The 18,806-nt window shown below is 44.2% G+C and overlaps 1 long non-coding RNA gene across 1 annotated transcript; it reads right to left on the bottom strand.

Annotated features, from left to right (window-relative positions):
• Nucleotides 1-1,001: 1,001 nt before the first annotated feature.
• LOC310675385 lies at nt 1,002-16,705 on the bottom strand. The gene is made up of 4 exons (XR_014510085.1): nt 16,555-16,705; nt 6,391-6,602; nt 4,760-4,907; nt 1,002-1,306 (listed from the first exon to the last, which is right to left on the bottom strand). It is a non-coding gene; the product is annotated as an uncharacterized lncRNA (long non-coding RNA).
• Nucleotides 16,706-18,806: the final 2,101 nt, after the last annotated feature.

Genomic DNA, 18,806 nt, shown 5'->3' with positions numbered 1-18,806 from the left:
AGTTCAAGAAGGACACTGACAAACTGGAACGTGTCCAGAGGAGGGCAACCAAAATGGTCAAAGGCCTGGAAACGATGCCTTATGAGGAACGGCTAAGGGAGCTGGGCATGTTTAGCCTGGAGAAGAGGAGGTTAAGGAGGGATATGATAGCCATGTTCAAATATATAAAAGGATGTCACATAGAGGAGGGAGAAAGGTTGTTTTCTGCTGCTCCAGAGAAGCGGACACGGAGCAATGGATCCAAACTACAAGAAAGAAGATTCCACCTAAACATTAGGAAGAACTTCCTGACAGTAAGAGCTGTTCAACAGTGGAATTTGCTGCCAAGGAGTGTGGTGGAGTCTCCTTCTTTGGAGGTCTTTAAGCAGAGGCTTGACAACCATATGTCAGGAGTGCTCTGATGCTGTTTCCTGCTTGGCAGGGGGTTGGACTCTATGGCCCTTGTGGTCTCTTCCAACTCTATGATTCTACAGGCACACCTCTGCTCATGATACTCTGCTGTAGCCGGGAGAAGCAGATGGGCGCAGTGGAAGTGGACTGTACGGCACAACAGTGCCACTATTCGCAGCCTTGATGGACGCTCAGTGGAACAGCCTTCTCAGTGGTTGCCCCACAGTTATGGTACTCCCTTCCTATGAAACGACACCTGGCCCTTTCAGTGTAGACCTTTGAGTGTGCCTTGAGGACTCATTTGTTCCAGGCTGCCTATGAGCTTCCTTACTATCCTGTATTCTTATACTTTGATCACTCGTTCTTAATAAATATCCTCTCAATTTGTGAGAGCTATGCCCTAAACCTGAGATGGAGAACTATTTTCAATGCAAGGGCCATGCGTCCTCATGGACAATCTTGGAGGAAGTTGGATAACATTCAGCCCCTAGGCCTGAGGTTCCCCTAAAAGGCAACATACAAATCCTTTAAATAACTGTCTTCCCTCCACTAATTGAAAATTCATGAAAACTCCATCCTATTGGAGCAACCCCGCCAGCATCTTCAAAGGCTTCATTATTACAAATCTATTTAGAAAGTAAGAGTACAGACCTGTCTTACTGTTACGGCTTTTCAAATGTGCAGCTACAAAGCATCTTGAAAGTAACAGCTGTTTTCTAATTCAGCTGGAATCAGAAACTGAATTGCTTTGTCTTTGTCCTATTGAGAATAATCTAAATGAGAAATCCATATATTGCCGTTCACACCCAAACACTTTTCTTTTATTAGATCCTGTCCATGACACAGTATTAATGTGATCAATAGAGATGCATGCAAAGATTGCATTGATTCAATATTTGTTTGAAGTTCCATGTCACTGTAAAAAAGCACATAAACAAAACCTCTTTATTTATTTTTTACAAAAACCTTTCAAGAGCAGTTTTACCAACTGAGCAATATCTGGTTAACATGTGGTACAATTATATTCCTATTTAAAATTTATGTGGATACTTTTCCATTTATTAGATTTTTGTATTTGGTGGAACATAAATTACATGATTGCCTATGATCATTTTGCTGAATTATTCCACAACCCTTAACAAAAAATATGTAGCTGTAATGCCACAAAGTTACCAACATAATCAGTACAACCTGCATAAGGGAAACCCATTTTGCCATTAAAAATGTGGCTTACAGTCCTTTTGTAACTAAGTATGCTTAAGAAACTCAGCCTTTCTGAATTCCAATATGAATTTCTCTTATTTGCAGCTCCTGGACTAATTTGTGAAAGGAATGTGGTTTCCTACTAGCTTTTGTACTTCCTGAATGCCTCATTAAAGTTCTTGACTTTTAAAAATCCATCAAAATGCATATATTTCAGAGGACTCTAAATATTGATTTATGCTGTGCTGCAGGGCTGTCTATAGCAAAGATGCAGCAATATGCTGGAACTGCACTGTATTTATGAAGAAATGCCTTGAACATATTCTTGCAGGTGATGACTAAAGCCTTACTTGCAGTGGTAAACCTGTACCTAGAATCAATAGTTTCAGACTGCAGATGGGGGCTCATATTATTGAAATAATTCACCTCTCTCTCTCTCTCTGGGAGCCAGTGTGGTGTAGTGGTTAAGAGAGGTAGTCACGTAATCTGGGGAACCGGGTTCGCGTCTCCGCTCCTCCACATGCAGCTGCTGGGTGACCTTGGGCCAGTCACACTTCTCTGAAGTCTCTCAGCCCCACTCACCTCACAGAGTGTTTGTTGTGGGGGAGGAAGGGAAAGGAGATTGCTAGCCGCTTTGAGACTCCTTAAAGGGAGTGAAAGGCGGGATATCAAATCCAAACTCCTCTTCTTCTTCTTCTTCTTCTTCTTCTTCTTCTTCTTCTTCTTCTTCTCTCCCCCCCCCCCACACAAACACACAATCCCTCCCTTCCTCCCACTCTTATTACCTTCTTACGCATGCCAGGGCAAAGGGAAAATTGGTCCCTTCTCCCTGACTTGCTAGTTTTCTGTGTGCACAATTATTCTCAAAAAAAAAAAAAAAAAAAATTTGAAAAAAGTTCTGACTAGCAGTCTTTCAAATGAAAATATCTTACTTCCCCATTAATCACTCAAGAGGTTCTGTGAAATATTCTGTCTCACAATCAGAATTATTCAGAATTGTATTACATTTCATTGACTGTGACCATACTTTTTTTAAAAAAAGCCGCAGATGTTACCAGGAATGTTTGCTTTGCTTCCAGGCACATAGGTTATTATATTCAGTCATTTGTTTGGGGAATTTAATATCCCACTCCTCAGGCAAAGTGACTCAGAGCAACTAAGATAAATTTTAGATAGTGAAACAACAATAATCAATCATATAATAATGAAATAGGAGCAGCACCAAACTATAAATGCTTGATTAATAAAAGCTTAGAAACTAACAGGTCTCGGGTGAGTAAAAATGTAAACAACCACCACCATTTTTGTGCCAGAACCAGGATGAAAACCCATCTGCAATGGACCCAGATAATCAATGTCATCCAAACGTATCTGGAGGAGGAATTTTGAGGATTTTGATCTTTATGAATTCTGAAACAAAATGACCTGGTCTGTACTATGGCTGTGAGGCCCACCTGCCCCGATTCACCTCAGGACCTGCTTCAGCCCTGTTAGGGCTCTATTTGGGGGCCCATTCGCTTGGGATTGCTTTGAGGGGGGGCTTGCCTGGGACCCCAAATCTGAAGCAGTATTTGGAAAATAGACGTTTCAGTTATCCTGCTAATTTTCATTGTGAAACTAAAACGGCCACCACTTTCTGTTTTTCCTCACACTCTCCAATCACATCATTTTGGAGATGGGCTCTCTTGCTTAGATTGCAGTGGGCTAAAAAAGCAAAACACCTCAGAATATCTCCTAAGAGCTTGGTGGGAGGCAGAGATTATATTTGGGGCAGATGGCACCCAGGGCAGAGATGCCTCACCTTGGAAGGGCCTTGCCTCAGGATTTGGACAAAGTCTATACCTCTTGGACTAATGTGGAAATAAGAATTTAGCTGCCCACCCGATTTTGCAATATGGTGATGCAGTTCTCAGAATATAAAAGCAGACATTTCAGTTTGCATTTTGACAGAAAAAAAATCAATTGAATATTATTGCATTACTATTTTAAATAGTATTTAAATAGTATTTTGAGAATTATTGTTCTAATATGTGCTGGAAATAGACAGATGTGCAGATCTTTCACCTGGAGTTCCATAGTAACCCATTTTCCCAGACGGTGTATATTGTGTATGGCCAAGCCTCTCTCCCCCCCTTACACATGTCACATGTTACACTATCATGCAACACTTCGTTGCTGGGTGGTATGATTAATAAGTGCAAAGTTGACAAACTGCAGGCCACACTCTTTAATTAATTGTGTCCTCCCTAAAAGAGGGCACGTGTTGCAGTGAGACCTGGAGACTGACCTCCTGGTTGTGGGTGGGTTGATTGGTTAACCACAACACCCGATTGGTAGGTCCCTCAATGTTGGGTTCAATCTGGCCAATGGGGCGCAGTCTAAACCGATTGAGGGACCTATATATACCCATACATGTGACCCAGAGCTTCCTCTTTCGGCTCGTGCATTCAGAATAATCGCCCACCTCTCCTACTTATAGGGCATTTTGCAATTGACCTTACTATGCCGTCGTGTGTAGTCTGTCCCCTGCTTGGCTGTTGCCATTTGGGTTTCACCTGCCGCATAGCAAATCATCACAACTTGTAACGTTGCGGATAGGCACTGATTCAGGTGATAGTGATGGGAGAACACTCTCGCCATCCCTATGTGAAGGGTATTCTGTTAAAGGCATCCAGGGACTCAGCTGGTTTGGTCAACCCCTGAGAGGGGGTTGTGCCCGTGCCTGAGTCCAGGGGGACATTTGGGTGGCGGAGTTAGCCTGTTCCCGGCTTTTCGCTTATTCAGGTGTTCACCCTTGGCTGACCTATGCTGGTGCCCTGGGTCAGCGCTGCCTGCAAGGGTGCGGGGAGCTAGTCGAACCAGAGCCTATGCAACCACTCACCTTCTGTAATCAATAAAGTTGTGGCTTAAATTCTGCCAAAAACCAAACCAAAATTTGAGTCTCGTCTGAATTTATTTAAGGGGGAGGTCTCTGAGTCTGAACACGCAACTGTGTCTACATCATTCAGTCTCTATAACAGAAAGTTCTTACCAGGGCCATCTTTAGCATATGTGCTGCCAGGGTGCAAAGATCCACCCAGCACCCCCAAATTAACTTTTATTGAACTTTTTTGGGGAGGGGGGAAGCCAAATTTGATGACCTTTTTTTAGGGGGGAAATCACTCACCTGTAACAACGATGCAGTGGAAGAAAATTCTTTTGTTTCCTGACTTATTGGGAAATATTTGATGCTAAGGAGTCTCAAAGCAGCTAACGATCTACTTTCCCGCGAGTGAAGCTGAGAGACTTCAGAGAAGTGTGTGTTAGGAGTCATTCTGAAAAGAAACAGAAAAGATGATTGTAACTTTAAGAACTGTTTCTGTGAGTTCTGGGTGTGGTTTTCTAGGCTGATTAGGTACAGCTGGTGATGAGTACAAAAGGAGGAGAAATTGCAGTTTGAATTTGCCTGCAAAAGAGAACGCCCGCATGTTTTATGTTTGTAAGGTTGTAAATAAAACACTTTACACCTGTCTCACAGCTGTGAGGATACAGCTCCAATAGTGTGACTAGCCCAAGGTCACCCAGCAGCTGCATGTGGAGGAGCGGGGAAGTGAACCCGGTTCACCAGATTACGAGTCCACTGCTCTTAACCACTACACAGAGAGATGGAGGAGTTGGGCAGGGTCTTTCACTACATTGCTTTTCACTGTCGCAGATCGAGATGGACTGGTATACAGTAGGTATACATTTGATGCCCCCCAGAATTTGGCGCCCCGGTGCCCCCCACCCCTTGCATCCCCTGGTCCGCACGTAATGTCATATTAGTGACCCGGACACTTTCGCTAATGGATGGACTGGCATCTGCATTAGCCTTTGCCTCTAACTCCACATTTGAAGGAAGTGTGCTCTCTATGTCTCTGAAGAGAACCTCAGAGGAATTGGGGCCACGGGGCGGTGGGAGGCCGTGTACAGCCTTAGCATTCCCCTAGGTAGATAATTATACACAACCTATGAGAAGTGCATAGGAGAACAAAGATAAGTGATTTATTCTGTTGCTATTGGTTATGGTTGTGTACACTGATTTGTACCACATAGAAGGAACTAGATGATATCTCTAAATTTATAATTAAAGTGTTAATTAATTGCAGCTGTTGTACTTTAATATAGTGAATACAATTAACCAAGCTGGAAAAAACAACTTAGCTAAATTATTAATGCCAGGGGCTGAAAGTTTTCCAATTCTCCCCTCTCCAAATTATTCTGTATCATATAGTGACATGTATCACTATTATATTCGGGTTTCAGCATGACTTTGAGAATTGCGTCTTCCTGCTGTCTACATAATAATGTCTGAACTAGGGATGTTGGAGAATTCTAATGGTATGGAAATGGGTGTGGCATTTCATAGAATTGTAGAGTTGAAAGAGACCTTGAGGGTCATCTAGTCCAACCCTCTGCAATGCAGGGATCTCACCTAAAGCATCCATGCCACAGTGTGTGCATTCACTCGTTGTCCGGGCCAGATTTACATCATGTGAATGTAAATGGCATTTGTTTCCACCAGATTTCCCCCCCAAAGCTGCAAATATTACATAATAATGTTAACCCTGGAGAGGAGGAGACTTGGGCAGCTGTGGGGAGGTGGGGACCTTCAGTCTCCGCAGCTACTTCATGTGCTCATGAGGCCGGACATTCCTGTGAAGATCGTGCTTTTGCTAGTAAAGAGTTAACTCCAACTTGCATAGTGTGATTTACTGCTGGCTTACTCCTGACATTAAACACAAAGACCTACTTTCCAATAAATGCAATGGGTCTTACTTCTCAGCTGGGGTACCGCCACACCCCCAGGAGATAAGCAAGGCCTTTCTTTATGCCCCTGAGGTGATCAGGTGCATCTGCCATTGAGGCCCAATCCTGCTCCTTCTCATATTGTGTGCTTAGGTCCGATCTTTTCAAAAGTCCACCTTTGTCCCATGCCTCTCTTGGTGTCAAGGTTCCTGGTCATCCTTCCTTCTTCCACTGAAAAAGATCTGTGGGGAGAAGGTAATTGATGGGCCATTAGCTACTTCACTTACTTTGAAAAGTCAGTTTGCAAACACACACAGACACAGGAAACACTTCAAATGCAGCGATTTAGAAGGAATAGAATGCAACCCATTAGTTAAACCCAGTTACAGTGATGACAAAAATGTGAAATTCCACCCATAATGGACAGTGAGGCAAATCATGTGTTTGGCAGAAACCAAACAGAAGTGGAATGAAATCAGCTCTCTTATGGCAAGTATATGGTGGAACAGGTATTGCTAACTTTATGCAATTTTAGTCTTTGGCAAGTTGTCTGTGCAACTATGAAACTACTAACATGAGTTTGACCAAACTGCGGGAGGCAGTGGAAGACAGGAGTGACTGGCGTGCTCTGGTCCATCGGGTCACAAGGGGTCAGACACATATAAATGACTAAACAACAACAGCAACAGCAAACTGTGCAACTATATAACTGTAAGCATTGAGATCCTGTTTGATGACAGAGAAATAAACAAAAGAAGGCAAATTATATTAGCTTGAAGTTTGTTTCATTTGGGGATGAACACAGTATATTGTGTATCCAGTAAAAAGATATACAATTGTGTGTGTGGCTTTCCAATTATTATTATTATACTTGTATATGAAAATCATTACATGTTTACATTACTATAGCTTACATTATAAAATATATTATTGTATATTTTTATTTTACGTGTAAGCTGTTTTAAAAGCATTATTTTTGGTAAAATAATACTTTATAAAAGCAATATTATTTTACGTGTACATCATACCACTTGTGTAAAAGCAGAATGAGGAGGAGGCACAGGCAAAGGGGTAGGTAAGACTTTGGGGGCGGGAATCAGGCAGCGTGGCTTGACTTCACTTCAGAGCAACCAGTTTGTTAGGGTGGGGAGGATTCCTTCCCGACACCCACATGTCAGGGTGCTCCTTTCAGAGATGCCTTTCACCTTTGACCCTTAAAGCAGTACTGGGCACCAACATTTGCCAGGACTGTTTACAAATTCATTTTTAAACTGCTGTTGTATTAGCTCCTTCAGCCATAAATGATGTCAGATTACAGCATTGTGACTCTCATGACAATTCCTGGATAAAGAATCAAAGACCTTGGTTTCTACTGTGACTCACTGTGACTACTGTGAGTCATTTGGAGCAGTTTGGGCTGCAGCAAAAGGCAGTAAATTTGGGTAGGGGCAGCCATACATAATGATACTAAGAAAAGATAATAGGGACTATGGCTGATAAATAAGAAGTCAATGAAGAGAGACTAAATAAAACTGACAAGTACAAAATAAAACAAACTCATAAGACCTGGAACTGTTTTAAGGAAAATGGGAATCATCATATTGACTGTGACTAGTAAGAGAACAACCAACAGTTAAACTAATTTTCACAAACCGGGTTCTCTCCAGGCCTATTGAACTATATTTTCCAGGCAGCATGGATGCCAGGTGATGGCTCCAGTTCGACAGACTCACACTTCAAAATGACCTTGACAGATTAGAGAACTGGGCAAAAACAAACAAGATGAACTTTAACAGGGAGAAATGTAAAGTATTGCACTTGGGCAAAAAAAATGAGAGGCACAAATACAAGATGGGTGACACCTGGCTTGAGAGCAGTACATGTGAAAAGGATCTAGGAGTCTTGGTTGACCACAAACTTGACATGAGCCAACAGTGTGACGCGGCAGCTAAAAAAGCCAATGCAATTCTGGGCTGCATCAATAGGAGTATAGCATCTAGATCAAGGGAAGTAATAGTGCCACTGTATTCTGCTCTGGTCAGACCTCACCTGGAGTACTGTGTCCAGTTCTGGGCACCACAGTTCAAGAAGGACACTGACAAACTGGAATGTGTCCAGAGGAGGGCAACCAAAATGGTCAAAGGCCTGGAAACGATGCCTTATGAGGAACGGCTAAGGGAGCTGGGCATGTTTAGCCTGGAGAAGAGGAGGTTAAGGGGTGATATGATAGCCATGTTCAAATATATAAAAGGATGTCACATAGAGGAGGGAGAAAGGTTGTTTTCTGCTGCTCCAGAGAAGCGGACACAGAGCAATGGATCCAAACTACAAGAAAGAAGATTCCATCTAAACATTAGGAAGAACTTCCTGACAGTAAGAGCTGTTCGACAGTGGAATTTGCTGCCAAGGAGTGTGGTGGAGTCTCCTTCTTTGGAGGTCTTTAAGCAGAGGCTTGACAACCATATGTCAGGAGTGCTCTGATGGTGTTTCCTGCTTGGCAGGGGGTTGGACTCGATGGCCCTTGTGGTCTCTTCCAACTCTATGATTCTATGACTCAAAAAACAAACAACAGCAAGAATAAATCAAAATGGGGGAGGGGGATGAAGGGAAGTGTGGATAAAAGAGAACTGGGTGTATGAAGATTGGAATGAGGTAAAGAAAGCTGGTACCAGTTAGTGGGGCTGCATAGATGATCTGGTCAAATCAGGATGATTACATCAGCTTTCTATGTTTTTTCTAATATTTTAAATTAATTCATTGGTCAATCAATCAATCAATCATTATTTAATTACAATTGCTGCCGTATTTATTGTGGCCTGTTGTTTTTCATGTCATTAGGCAAACTTCTGGCAAGGGAAAAAGGAGAAAAATATTAATACTTTCCAATTTGTCTCTGCTCTTTTGGAATACATACTTCCAGAGCTTGGATGAGTTCTAAGTACAAAGACTTCAGGCTGTGTGGGACATCTCATTAAGCCTATTATCTTTTGCATATATTTTTTGCAAAGCCTGCAAGTTAATTTTTCCCTTAGCAAATATGTTTTCCCCTATTTATTTACTCAGTATATTATAAGCTCACCTTAAGGCTCGAGAAATGCAGTGCATTTGAATTTCACTGTGGAAATTCAGAATTTTGATGAGATTGATTCTTATTTGCAATTTGACACTTATTATTCATTAGCAAATTATTTTAGAGGGGGCAGTGGTATATGGATATTATTGGAAGTTCGTAAACATAATGCCATGACACATACACACGCAAAGCAGTTTAGAAAATAATTCCTGAGGGGGTTTACCAAGTTAGTATGGTACAACAAAAACAACATAAAAGACAAACTGTTGCCCCAATCCCAGGATAAGAAGCTTAGTATGTAGAGGATCTTCAGTTCTGCCGGCTGACTCCTGGCTCAACCAGGCTCAGTGGAAACCTGAAGAATTCAACCCCGGCTCAGCTGAAAATATTCCACCGTAACTTACTCAGATAGCTGAGTCAAAGTTGGTACAAGTCTCCCAAAAGACCCTTGCCCTCCAACATTTCTCCAATGAAAAGGGGACGTTACATTCTATAATGATAATTTTACTATTTATACCCAACCCATCTGATTGGGTTGCCCCAGCCCCTCTAGGCAGCTTCCAACATATATAAAAATGTAATAGAACATTAAGCATTAAAAAGCTTCCCTATACAGGATTGCCTTCAAATGGCTCAGGGGTTGAATACCTCCATACCCTCCAACATTTCTCCAATGAAAATAAGGACATCCTAAGGAAAAGTGGGAGATTCCAAGATCAAATCAGAAATCGGGACAGCTTCTCTAAATCAGGGAAGTCCCTGGAAAATAGGGACACTTGGAGGGTCTGAGGACCAGAGAGTGGGGGGTTTCGGCTGAAGCCTAAGCCCATTCAGTGCAGCTATGTGATCTGGCAGCCCAGCCTAAAAAACAAATTAAAAGCTCCGCACTGCTGAACAGCATTTGGATCTGGTAACTTCATGCTGGCTTAATTTGCACCGACTTGCTTTATCCCAGTTTCTTGTGCATAGGATTGTTGCGTGTCGAGGTCCCCAATCCACCCCCCAAATAACTCACAACAGACACATAATTTTTGTTTAAGATTTTTGGCATGATTTTGGCCACAACTTTATTTAAATACAAAACCGTGAGTGGTTGTTTAGGCATTGGTTAAGACTATCTGTCCCCCCGCCTGGGGACAGAACTGACTTCCGGGCACCACCGAAAGACAGTGCGGGGGAAAGCAAGTTGGGGAGGAATTGGAGCTGAGACACAGACCCTCAACTCTCACCCGCCTGCTCCCCGAAGGCTTGCCGGCCCTAGTCCCATTCCAGGGATTGGACGAAAAGATGGCAAGCCCCAGGATTCCTTTAACGGAATTCCCTTTCTGCAGCAACCATGGAAGGGCAGGCCCAGCCTATCCTAACCCCTCCTCCACCAATTTATAACCAATGCCTAACCGCCAATCGAGCCCTTTACGCTCGCCGCCAACCACTCACAATCCCAACCCAACCTTCAGCCTTGCAGTTACCGCATCCAACCAAACATCACTCCCCAGTATAGAGAGATGTACTCCATCATTGCGGTAAAGGGCCACAACCTTGAAGGTAATATCCAGGCGGGAAATAACCAATCCACCCAATTCCGCCACCTTCTTACACACTGCGGAATTAATGCGCTTCCTGGCCTTTTCAGCAGCCTCAGGTCGAGAAATGCCGTGCCAATTGCGCCTTTGCAGCCATTGTGACCAAAATATTTTAACTGTGGGTATTAAGGTCACCAATTCCCCCAAGTCTCTCTGAATTGTGGAGCGCAAAGTAAAGCAATCATAAGTTGCCACATTGTTCTCCCCCAGCTGAACCACAATTGCCATGGGGGGGCCATCCGAAAGCACCCTCTACTTAATTAGCGGGATGAATTCGCTCCACTGCATTCTGCGCCTGGACATCCACAACACCTGCACATGCTGTGGGAGGCCAAGACCCGGTCCCCTTCCAGACTGCCTAGCTCTGATGCCAGCCCAGTAAACGATGCTGTGCCCCACAATCCAGATGCGGACTGGAGCTAGAAACATGGGCAGGAAGGCCGAGACGGCGCCCCCAGTCCAGACTCGTCAGGGTGCTTGCCAGCTCAGTGCATGATGCTGTGGCCGACAATCCAAATGCGCACAGCTGCTCCTATGAAAAAAGGAATAACAGACAGGCATCAGCACAGGCATCATTGGCGATGCTTCCTGACATAACCTTTGTCAGCGTCAGTCTTCCAATGACCCGTATTCACAATTCTGCCTACTAACAGGCCCCAGTGCGCAGCCTTTGCAGCAGCACCTGTTTGGAAGGAATGAGGCGTGTTCAGCGGTAGGCAAGCCGCAGGCTGCAATAACTGGCGCACGACGTGAGCAATTAGATGCCTGTCGAACCGGAACCCATTTCTGAGCACTAGGATCGAGCCAGCCCCCAGGGGAACAAAAAGCCAAATATTTCCGGTATCCAATAACAGAGCAAGGGCCCACCTCACCTGTGACTGGAAGCCTGATGGTGACAACCCTGCTCACTAGGTCTGACTTAGAGCTCCAGACACTTATGACAAGCTCCAAAGCAGATAAGGAAAAGTCCTGAGGCAATAAGCCTCCAAACTCTCAGCCCCGTGCTGGCTCCAACACAATTTCCCCAACCCAAATTTGATCAAATTTGATCAAATTTGCAGATGACACCAAACTGGGAGGGGTGGCTAACACCCCAGAGGACAGGATCACACTTCAAAACGACCTTGACAGATTAGAGAACTGGGCCAAAACAAACAAGATGAATTTTAACAGGGAGAAATGTAAAGTATTGCACTTGGGCAAAAAAAATGAGAGGCACAAATACAAGATGGGTGACACCTGGCTTGAGAGCAGTACATGTGAAAAGGATCTAGGAGTCTTGGTTGACCACAAACTTGACATGAGCCAACAGTGTGACGCGGCAGCTAAAAAAGCCAATGCAATTCTGGGCTGCATCAATAGGAGTATAGCATCTAGATCAAGGGAAGTTATAGTGCCACTGTATTCTGCTCTGGTCAGACCTCACCTGGAGTACTGTGTCCAGTTCTGGGCACCACAGTTCAAGAAGGACACTGACAAACTGGAACGTGTCCAGAGGAGGGCAACCAAAATGGTCAAAGGCCTGGAAACGATGCCTTATGAGGAACGGCTAAGGGAGCTGGGCATGTTTAGCCTGGAGAAGAGGAGGTTAAGGGGTGATATGATAGCCATGTTCAAATATATAAAAGGATGTCACATAGAGGAGGGAGAAAGGTTGTTTTCTGCTGCTCCAGAGAAGCGGACACGGAGCAATGGATCCAAACTACAAGAAAGAAGATTCCACCTAAACATTAGGAAGAACTTCCTGACAGTAAGAGCTGTTCGACAGTGGAATTTGCTGCCAAGGAGTGTGGTGGAGTCTCCTTCTTTGGACGTCTTTAAGCAGAGGCTTGACAGCCATATGTCAGGAGTGCTCTGATGGTGTTTCCTGCTTGGCAGGGGGTTGGACTCGATGACCCTTGTGGTCTCTTCCAACTCTATGATTCTATGATTCTATGAACCCTCAGTACACCAAAATTACAATGGAATACTGAAAGAAGTCTCGTCTTGATCTTGAACCAGCCGACAAGTCTTAACTTGTTGCGGATACTGCATAGGTCAAAGACTGACCGGCTTCCTGCCTGCTGTCCTGTGAAGGTTGGAGCCTATTCCAACCTTCCGAGACCCTGCGCACGACACACTTTTAGAAGGGTCTCTGAAAAATTAAAGCTTTACTCTAGCAGACATTGCAGCGGACTGAATTCTGATAGTTTTAACACTGCATCCGATCTGCAGCAGGTGGGCGAATTACTGCAGGTCCTGCTCAGAGGATGGGGGCAGGTTCCTCTGAATGGCCGAGGACTGCCAGCTAAATTTTAAGAAATCAGTCCAGGCCTTCTCATAAGACCTGAAAGCGGATGGGGAAACGTAAGCTACTACTCCTCATAATTATTAATTGTTGCCAAGTGCCACAGGAGCTCCAGAAAAATCCGGCTATAGCTGGGCGTCCAGAGCCCAGGATCTGAAGCTCTCCAACTGAAAAAAAACGGGATAGAGCGACAGCAAAAACATTAGATGATCCCGAAATAAAGCGAGCAGAAACGCAATATTAAACCTTAAGCATTGCGAAGACTCTGCCAGAGCATGAAGACCGTTTTGCCAGGACTCTCACACTGCCTGGTTATCAGACCAAGACAGATCCGACGGTCCCTAAACTCCTCAGTCCAGATGTGCACTGACACTACAATGGGGAAAACTCGAGAAAAGTTAGGTTACATGTGATTGCCTTGCCCTGCCAGGCTCAAGGCCACTGTACATGATGATGAAGGGACCCCGGGCCATGAGACCACCTGGCCAAGCAGGAATGGAAGGGGCAGCCTGGAGCAACCACCCTGCATGCAAAATTTAACTGACCTAGGAATGATAGGATCTGACAAAGTAACACTTGCTTCAGAGGAAGTATTACAAGAATAACATCCTTCAAGGCAAACAGCTTTTCCACAGGCAAGCAGATATGGGGGATATGAACCCTGTCTCCCAGGACCTAGTCCTGCGCTCTAGCCACTAAGCCACAATGGCGTGTCTCTAAAACCCGCAGTCGCCACTATCAGGGCAAAACAAACTTGAAGAAAATAAACTTGTTCAGAAACAGCATAGTTAAAGAGCATACACAGAGTGCTCGCTGGAGGCACAGAGAGCCTCTGGCTCCACTCTGTCTGCCTAAGATATACATTAGCAACAAGTGAGCCTGCAAACAAACAGATACATTCTTATAGAGAGAATGAGTCACATGTCACGGGAACTTAACAATTCACTGTACTGCTAACTGTAGCAGGCTTAGGCTTGAATGATATGTGCAGGCCGAGAAGGCCTCCATGCTTCTGCTCTCCGCCTTTTTTGTCTCATTGCAATATTAAAGGAACTCAATATAGTGCTCCCGCCCAAGGCTAGATTAAAATTTGGCCAACAGCACTGCACACACCCAAAATAAAGCCAACCTATGGGGATACTATAAATGAAAGTGATTCCAGCCAAGCTGGGAACAGCCCTGACTAGCCCCACAATTAAACAGGCGAAAATGGGGAAAACCTTTTTGCAAAAGAAAACCCCTAATGGGGGCTCTCTCCCTATTGGGGAAGGCAAGCCCAGGAGGATTATGCACAGGCAGTGCTCACAGGTACAGGGAGAATCTTCCCAAAGGGCAGGGAAAGGGGTGGGGTGGGAAATCAAACAGGAAAAAGGGGAATTAAATTAATTAAGGGACTAGAGAAGATTAAAAAGAAGGGGAAAATAAAGAAATGTAACCAGACAATGAGAAGATCACTCCACTGTCCTCCAGACGGTCCAAGTGCTCCAGGTGATCCGTTGCACACAGCAAAGAGAAAGCTCCAGGCTGCGTGCAGAGTATTTAAACCTTTTTACCCCTCCCACCAAAATTGCAACATAACTTTTACCCCAGCAACCCAGTGAACCAATCACTGCCCAGGCCATCTTTAGAGACCTTGCCTGGTAACAGAGGGGTGGCTCGGCAGACCCCACCGCAACACGTGCTCTCCATGAAGGAGAACACGCTTTCCCTAAATCTGTTAAAATGTAAGGTGCTATATTACCCCCTGTGGTAAAAATATATGAACAACTACAGCAATTGGAATCCATACAATACTTTTAAAAAATGCATATCCTGACTTGGTGTGTGTGTGAAGTTATAGATATAGAGATAGAGATAAAATCTTGCTGTGGTTTGGGGCTGGGTCCTGCAAGATGGGGGGGGGGGGATAAATAATCAGTACACTGCCTCAACCGACAAATTTGTTGGAAAGCTTACATCAGTGATGTATGGGACGTTATGAGGACATTCTAATGTGGCATATAAGTACTAAATGCAAAAAATAAAATAAAAATCCCAGCCAAAATACTAATATTAACATTATTTGTGGTAGTATATTCACAAAATAATAATAAATAAATGTCCACATGGTCATTCTTCCCTAAATGTTGCAGCTGTCACCAAAGGATGTGGAATTTGATACAACCCACAAAACTATTGTATTTCCATCGACTGCTGCCGGGAGACGCCAGGGACCTTCTGTATGGAAGGCAGGCCTTCTGCCCCTAAGCTATAGCCGTTTCCCTATAATACTGAGACCGAGTCTCTTTGAAAGACAGGCTCAAGTTAAAACAGATTTTATTGAACTTGCTGCTCAAATTCATGGTGAAAGTGACAGGGTAGTTGTTATGCAGGTATCAGAAAGGATGAGCATAACAAACATTCCTTTGTCCTCCAAATCTATGATATTATGTATGCTACAGGGATCAATATCAGCCTCTCTGACAGAATTCTCTTATTAAAAGCACATGTGCAGTCCAAATCTTTGCATGTTTACTAAGAAGTAGGGTATGGGTGGGGTTAACGCTCGATAATATTACTATTCCTGTTTTCCCATGAATGTTCATGCGGGGAACAAGTGGGCTGCTGCCCCCCCCCCCCATCTTTGTTCTGTTTTGGAGTTGTTTTTTTAATTAAACCTTTTAAAAATTGTTTTGAATTCTAAGGCTAGACACAGTACTGAGAGGAAAGGAAAGGCTCCCATGCTAAGGCAATTATACCTAGGTTACAGCCTAGGCCTGGAAGCTTCACTAGGATGCTGAGTGCTCCTGAAGTATTACCTCTAATAGGGGAACAAATTCTCATTTACCTCACTGCCAGCAAAGCCATCTGTTCCTCGAGACAAGTATTCTTTAAAGAAATCCATCTTGGTTATACCTATGTAAGGATCCATTTTGTAAAACTGATGACCTCAATATGTAGTCAAAAACTGTGAGAGAGAAATTCTATGGAACCATTTACTTGCCTCGTCAATCTGATCGCCTGCTGGGAATGAGAAACTTGGGATTTATTCAAGGCATGGCCTCCTGTACTTTGAGGTGATATAGTCTCGGCACTATAGAAACAGTGCGCTCAATGCCCAGCAGTGAGGAAATGTCTTATCCTCTTCAAGATTTGTCTGTCCAGATTATTAGTACTGACAGGCTGTAAAGGAAATGTGCCCTGCTCTTCAGCAAAAATGGGGGTGCTTTTGAGGTGGCCTGGCATCTCCTAGAGAGAAGACTTGAACTTACCATCAGGACCCCAAAAGGAGAGAAGTTCTTTGCTTACAAAGAGATTCCAGATTCCACCACCTCTTACTTAGACCAATAACAATGCTATTGTTGAAATCTCTAAAAGCTGGACTAGTGTTAACAAAAATTGCTCTGGCAGCTAGCGAGAAAATGCCAGAATGAGAATCCTTTGCAGCTGGGAGGGGGAAAGAGGTGTGATGCCACAATGCCACACATCAAATAACAGTGGGGAGGGGGAGGAAGCAGCAGGTTACATAAGCCTGTGTGCATCCCCTCTGGTCTCTTTGGCTGCAGGGGAGTCAGACTGAGCAGCCAATCTGCTGCTGTGTGTGCAAGGAAGAGGTTTCTTTTTGGCAGACCTTGTGGCTTACTGTGTTTTGTTTGGTTTTCCATTATCTTTGCAGCCTTGTTGGTTCTTGTTGCTTTCCTTATCCTTTTTCTTTTCTCTCTTTCTTTTTTCGGGGGCAGGACTATGGGGCCAGTCTTTGCAGCCTGGCAGCCTCTCAGTCTGGGCTTTGAGGTCCTTTCAGCCTTCTTGAACTTGGTAGTCTTATGATTTTGACAGATCTCTCCCTGAGTCATGTTTCTACTTTGGTCGGAGCTGCTTTCGTTTGGGCTTGGCAGCATTGTGGCTCGGTGGCTGTTCCCTTTGCCACACATGTCCAAGGTCTTGGCTCTGCCTTAGCAGGTTTGGCACTGCCTTGCAGACTTGTTGCAATGCCTGTTTGCCCCTCACCACAGGGTTAAGAGCTGTTGATTTTTTTGCTTTGCTTTTCAGCTGCGCTTATGGCTGCCTGTTCTACCCCACTGACTGTTTTTGCCCCCCTTGCTGACTTTGCTCATTGATTTGGATCACGGCTGGTTAGTTGCCCATTGCAGATCACTTAACATGCAGGTTACCAGGGGCTGGTTGTCCTCCTGTGGGTCACTTGACTCTGGGTTGCAGTGAACTAATGTTTTCAGGAAGGGACTTTAAGGAACCGAGGAAAATAGTAGTGGTGATGAGACACAAAGTAACTATGTCTTATTGATAAAACAAAAAATGGCAAATCAGTTGCTGAAGCAAGAGCACAGAGCTGAGTAGAGTAGGAAAAGAGGAGGAGGAGGAGGAGGAGGAGTGATGGACATGGAAATGGAAGAAAGTGAACTGAGAAGACATTAATGAGAGGAGGCTAAGAAATGTCCAAATTGCAGGAGCAACCTATTCTGCAGGCACTCAGGAAGAGCAAGAAAGAAGGTTATAAAGGAAGTGATAAAACAACAACAACAACAACAAATGCCCGAAGACTCAGTAAATGCCAGATATAAGCTTTAAGAAGGAAGGAGGGTGGAATCAGAGGTCTTAAGGGCACAGGAGATTCTGTGGACAAGGGAATGTCTAGAGGGTTCAGACATGTGGACTAGGAAGTCTAGGCCACGGGATATAAGTTAGAGGCTTCTGTTGCATGTAATACTAAACCAGGAATTAGCATTATGTGAACAAGTCTCAGGCTCAAGGGATCTCATTCAACATGACTGCAAGGAGTAAACTTGAAGTTTTTGCTTCCCTTTTCAGTAAGCATCTGATTAGTGTTATATTCAGTTAGCCAGAGCTTAGCATTAAGCAGTTTAGTGCTACATTTAATTAACCACAGTTTAGCATTAAATGGCTTTGTTACAGTTAAATTGTGGTTTATCTTAACCTCAGTTTATTGAAACAAGCCATTTCATAAACTACTGCTTGAAGTTTGCTGGTTATAATAAATTATGGCTAAGGAAAAAAAATCCAGGTTTAGCTATAACAATAAAAAGCAATTATAATTAGTTTCCAATTTCCTCACAACTTTGCCAGAGGAAAAGGGGCAAGGGGAGTTCATGTAATCTTGAGTCTCTTTCACATAGCACTGAACTGCAGTTTAGTGTTACATATGGATGAGGGGACATGGGTGGCACTGTGGGTAAAACCTCAGCGCCTACGACTTGCCGATCGCATGGTCAGCGGTTCGAATCCCCGTGGCGGGGTAAGCTCCCGTCGTTCGGTCCCAGCTCCTGCCCACCTAGCAGTTTGAAAGCACAATTAAGTGCAAGTAGATAAATAGGTACCGCTTTCTAGCGGGAAGGTAAACGGCATTCTGTGTGCTGCTCTGGTGCCAGTTCGCCGGAGCAGCTTCGTCACGCTGGCCACGTGACCCGGAAGTGTCTGCGGACAGCGCTGGCTCCCGGCCTCTAGATTGAGATGAGCGCACAACCCTAGAGTCTGTCAAGACTGGCCC

The sequence above is a fragment of the Podarcis tiliguerta genome (genome assembly GCF_965153285.1).
Source record: "Podarcis tiliguerta genome assembly, chromosome: 4".
Lineage (NCBI taxonomy): Eukaryota > Metazoa > Chordata > Lepidosauria > Squamata > Lacertidae > Podarcis > Podarcis tiliguerta.
This window is presented reverse-complemented; position numbering and strand designations above follow the sequence as displayed.